A 6,000-nucleotide genomic window follows, 5' to 3' on the forward strand; every position below is an offset into this window, starting at 1 on the left:
CTGTAATCCCAGCTACTCGGGAGGCTGAGGCAGGAGAATCACTTGAAACCTGGAGGTGCAGGTTGCAGTGAGCCAAGATGGCGCCACCACACTATAGCCTAGGCGACAAGGTGAGACTCCATCTCAAAAAAAAAGAAAAAAAAAAAGAGAAGAAAAAAAGAAAAGAAAATGAAAATACTGCCGGGCGCGGTGGCTCACGCCTGTAATCCCAGCACTTTGGGAGGCCAAGGTGGGCAGATCACAAGGTCAGGAGATCAAGACCATCCTGGCTAACACAGTGAAACCCCATCTCTACTAAAATTACAAAAAATTAGCCGGGTGAGGTGGCAGGCACCTGTAGTCCCAGCTACTCAGGAGGCTGAGGCAGAATGGTGTGAACCCCGGGGGGCGGAGCCTGCAGTGAGCCAAGATCGCGCCACTGCACTCCAGCCTGGGTGACGGCGAGACTCTGTCTCAAAAAAAAAAAAAAAAGAAAATGAAAATACAAGCCAAAACATTTTGTGAGAAAATATTTGAAAATCACATATTTGATCAAGGTATATCTGATTGGTATCCAGAATATATAAACAACTCTTACAATTTAATGATGAAAAGATAACCCAATTGAAAAAATGGGTTTAATATGGCTGGGCATGGTGGCTTACACCTACAATCTCAGCACTTTGAGAGGCTGAGGCAGGAGGATATCTTGAACCCAGGAGTTCAAGACCAGCCTGGGCAATATAGGGAGACCCCATCTCTGTAAATAATTTAAAAATTAGCCAAGTGTAGTGGTGTGCACCTGTAGTCCCAGCTACTCAGGAGGCTGAGGTGGAAGGATCACTTGAACCTGGGAGGCTGCAGTGAGCTGAGATGGCGCCACTGCACTCCAGCCTGGGAGACAGAGCAAAACCCTGTCAAAAAAAACAAAACAAAATTTGAATAGACATTTTACCGAAGAAAATATTCAAATAGCCAAAAGATGTTCAGTGTATTTACTCATTAGAGAAATACAAATAAAAAACATAATAAGCTATTGCTTCACTCTCACTAGGATACCTGTGATCAAAAAGATAGACAATGGCAAGTATTGACTAGGATGTGAAGAAACCAGAACTCTCGTATATTGCTGATGGGTATGTAAAATTGTGGAAAACTTAACATATGACCCAATAATTTCAATACTAGGTCTCTTCCTCAGAGAAGTGAAAACATACGCGCATGCAAAAACTCGTACATTAAAACGTATAACAGCATTTTTTTTTTTTTTTTTTTATTATACTTTAGGGTTTTAGGGTACATGTGCACAATGTGCAGGTTTGTTACATATGTATCCATGTGCCATGTTGATTTCCTGCACCCATTAATTCGTCATTTAGCATTAGGTGTATCTCCTAATGCTGTCCCTCCCCCCTCCCCCCACCCCACAACAGTCCCCGGAGCGTGATGTTCCCCTTCCTGTGTCCATGAGTTCTCATTGTTCAATTCCCACCTATGAGTGAGAACATGCGGTGTTTGGTTTTTTGTCCTTGCGATAGTTTACTGAGAATGATGTTTTCCAGTTTCATCCATGTCCCTACAAAGGACACGAACTCATCATTTTTTATGGCTGCATAGTATTCCATGGTGTATATGTGCCACATTTTCTTAATCCAGTCTATCGTTGTTGGACATTTGGGTTGGTTCCAACTCTTTGCTATTGTGAATAGTGCCGCAATAAACATACGTGTGCATGTGTCTTTATAGCAGCATGATTTATAGTCCTTTGGGTATATACCCAGTAATGGGATGGCTGGGTCAAATGGTATTTCTAGTTCGAGATCCCTGAGGAATCGCCACACTGACTTCCACAATGGTTGAACTAGTTTACAGTCCCACCAACAGTGTAAAAGTGTTCCTATTTCTCCACATCCTCTCCAGCACCTGTTGTTTCCTGATTTTTTAATGATGGCCATTCTAACTGGTGTGAGATGGTATCTCACTGTGGTTTTGATTTGCATTTCTCTGATGGCCAGTGATGAGGAGCATTTCTTCATGTGTTTTTTGGCTGCATAAATGTCTTCTTTTGAGAAGTGTCTGTTCATGTCCTCTGCCCACTTTTTGATGGGGTTGTTTGTTTTTTTCTTGTAAATTTGTTTGAGTTCATTGTAGATTCTGGATATTAGCCCTTTGTCAGATGAGTAGGTTGCAAAAATTTTCTCCCATTGTGTAGGTTGCCTGTTCACTCTGATGATAGTTTCTTTTGCTGTGCAGAAGCTCTTTAGTTTAATGAGATCCCATTTGTCGATTCAACAACAGCATTATTTTTTTAAGCAGAGTCTCGCTGTTGCCCAGGCTGGAGTGCAGGGGCACGATCTCGGCTCACTGCAACCTCTGCCTCTTGGGCTCAAGCAGTTCTCCCTGCCTCAGCCTCCTGAGTAGCTGGGATTACAGGCGCCTGCCACCACACTCAGCTAATTTTTTTTTTTTTTTTTTTTTGCGACGGAGTTTCACGCTTGTTGCTCAGGCTGGAGTGCAATGGCACGATCTCGGCTTACCGCAATCTCCACCTCCTCAGTTAAAGCAATTCTCCTGCCTCAGCCTCCTGAGTAACTGGGATTACAGGCATGTGCCACCACACCCGGCTAATTTTTGTATTTTTAGTAGAGATGGGGTTTCTCCATGTTGGTCAGGGTGGTCTCGAACTCCTGACCTCAGGTGATCTGCCCGCCTCGGCCTCCCAAAGTGCTGGGATTACAGGCCTTAGCCACCACACCCAGCCTAGTTTTTGTATTTTTAGTAGATATGGGGTTTTACCATGTTGGCCAGGCTGGTCTTGAATGCCTGACCTAAGGTGATCTGCCCGCCTTGGCCTCCCAAAGTGCTGGGATTACAGGCATGAGCCACCGTGCCCAGCCCAGCATTATTTATCTGAAACAATTCAAATGTCCATCAACAGGTGAATGAATGAACAAACTGTGATACATCCATACAATGGAATATTATTGAGCCATCAAAGGGAATGAAGTAATGATATATACTACACCATGGATGAACCTTGAAAACATTATGCTATGTAGAAGAAGCCAGATTCAAAAGACTACCTATGGTATAACCTCATTTATATGAAATGTTCACATGAGACAAAATCAATAGAGACAGAAATTAGATTAGCCAGTTGCCAGTAACCAGAGGTAGATACTGGGCGTAAGTGTAAATGCATATAAAATATTCTTTCGGAAGACAGGCATGGTAGCTTGTGCCTGTAATCCCAGCTACTTGGGAGGCTGAGGTGGGAGGATGGCTTGAGCCCAGGAGTTTGAGGCTGCAGTAAGCTATGATCAAACCATTGCAGTCCAGCTTGGGCAACAGAGTGAGACCCCATCTCCAAAAATAAATAAATAAGGCCGGGTGCTGTGGCTTACACCCATAATCCCAACACTTTGGGAGGCCGAGGCAGGTGGATCTTGAGGTCAAGGGATCGAAACCAGCCTGGCCAACATGGTGGAACCCCGTCTCTACTAAGAATACAAAAAATAAACTGGGCATGGTGGCACGCGCCTGTAGTCCCAGCTACTTGGGAGGCTGAGGCAAGAGAATCACTTGAACCCCAGAGGCAGAGGTTGCAGTGAGCCAAGATCTCACCATTGCACTCCAGCCTGGTAACAGAGCAAGACTCTCTCCAAATAATAAAAATGTTTAAATAAATAAATAAATAAATATATTTTAGGGGTAATGAAATGATCTAAAATTGGATTGTAGTAATGGTTGCAAAACTGTCAGTTTACTAAAATTATTTGTATGATTAAAACAAATTTTATGGTATATAAATTATACCTCAAGGAAGCTATTTAAATTTTTTTAATTAAAAAACACAAAGAAAACTACCCATAATCTACAATATGGTTCCATTGTGGTTTTTTCATTGTTGAAATACAACTAATGCATGTTTATTTGTGCTTAAGCAGGTTATTTCATTTTCCCTGTGTGATAGGGTTATGAATGGTATTCTCCTACTTTATAATCTGACTTTTTTTTTTTTTTTTTCCAAGACGGAGTCTTGCTCTGTCGCCCAGGCTGGAGTCCAGTGGTGCGATCTCGGCTCACTGAAACCTCCACTTCTCGGGTTCAAGCGATTCTCATGTCTCAGCCTCCCTAGTAGCTAGGATCTCAGCTCACTGCAACCTCTGCTTCTGGGGGCCAAGCGATTCTCATGTCTCAGCCTCCCTAGTAGCTGGGATTACAGGCGCCTGCCACCACGCCTGGCTAATTTTTTTAATTTTTAGTAGAGATGGGGTTTCACCATGTTGGCCAGGCTGGTCTGGAACTCCTGGTCTCAAGTGATCCGCCCACCTCAGCCTCCCAAAGTGCTGGGATTACAGGCGTGAGCCACCGTGCCCGCCCTGTCTGATTTTTTTTAACACTTAGCAGGCATTAGTTTTACTATTAGAATAAAACAATACATTGTTTTATTGGTGAGGCAATATAGCATATTGATTAAATGCATAGCTTTGAATCCAAGCTCTGTAACCTTAGGCTCCTTAACTGTTCTGTGACTCAGTCTTATCACCTATAAAAAGGGGTTAATACTAATGCCTACTTCAAAGGGTTACTGAGAAGACTAAATTAGTTAATACTTGTGGAGTGCTGAGAAAATTAAGTGGTACACAGTAACATGTCTTTTATTGTGGTTGTTATTTCCCAATTGGAAAGAAAAAAAGAGTACAGAGAAAGCAGATATATACACATATACACCTGCCACATATTGGAAGAACCTGTGGGGAGGGGAAGCTACAGAAGGCACTGATGATCAATTCCATCTACTTTGCATTTCATCCGCAGAAAGCTGTTTTTATCCCAGATCTTGGTACAACAGGTCAAGGGAAACTTCTCTGTGGTGCCTCTGACCATGTATATGAAGTGAGATACTATATGATCAAAATATTCAGCTCCCTATGCCAAATGTGCAGCTGTGAGTCAGCTGGCCTGAACTGACGATAACGTGTACAGCTGTGTGTGATGAATGTCCAGGTTGATTCCATCTCATACGAGTCCTCCTCCACTAAATGCTGCTGCTCCTACCAGCAGGTAGAAGGGACAAGTGGCACTGCTAGGACCTGAAGCATTTAGTGGAGGAGGACCTTGTATGAGATGGAAGATTAAACTGTAGTCACACAGGATTTGAGGAGGCTGAAAGGAGAAAACAAGACATTCTAGGTCATGGGAACAACGAAAGGAAGGCTGGGCATTGGGAGTGTGCCTGTAGGTTGGGGGAGAGGGCACAGACATGCCAGTCTGGAACAGAGGAGTCAAGCTGGAGCCCAGCAGGAGATAAGGTTGGAAAGATAGCATGGCACCTTGCCTGCCAGTGAGGAATTTGGCTTCTATCCTTTAGGCAAATTGAGAGTGATGGAGGCTTTCGTCCTTGAGGTGTTTGAGGAATGAAAGTGTAAGTGCGGGTTCTGCCAATCACTGCCTGATTGGAACAAACCGGTTAGCAGCATCTTTGGGCTTTCTGTCCTTACACAGGGACAATATCAGGGATTAGGGATGTTTGTAAAATGCCAAGATGTTTGTTCTATGCCTGCCACATAGAAATTGCTTGATCATTGTTGGTAGCTGACACTGACTGTAGTTTGGATTGGAGGAACAGGAGGAACCTGAAAGCAGATAGTGCTGGCGTGGACCTAGTTGTTCAGAAAGATGGCTATGTTTGAGGTTGCAGCAGTGAAACCTAATTACCAACCACTTTCCTCTATGCATTTGAGTTCCCACCAACATCCACGCAGACAAACAAAGGCAGTCAGGATCCTGTGTATCTTAGGTAAGAATAGAGGTCTTGCAATCAGACTCCCTGTGTTGGAGTCTCAGTTTTGCTATTTACCAGCCATATGCCTATGGGCAAGTCACTTACCCTGTTTGTGCCACCCTTTCCCCATCTGAAAATTGGAAATAACCTGAGAACTGTTGTGAAGATGCAATAATTGACATATGTAAAGGGCTTAAAACAGTGCCTATGAGAGAATAAAGACTGTCCAAGTG

Source organism: Symphalangus syndactylus, chromosome 9 (assembly GCF_028878055.3).
Source record: "Symphalangus syndactylus isolate Jambi chromosome 9, NHGRI_mSymSyn1-v2.1_pri, whole genome shotgun sequence".
NCBI classification, from domain to species: Eukaryota; Metazoa; Chordata; class Mammalia; order Primates; family Hylobatidae; genus Symphalangus; species Symphalangus syndactylus.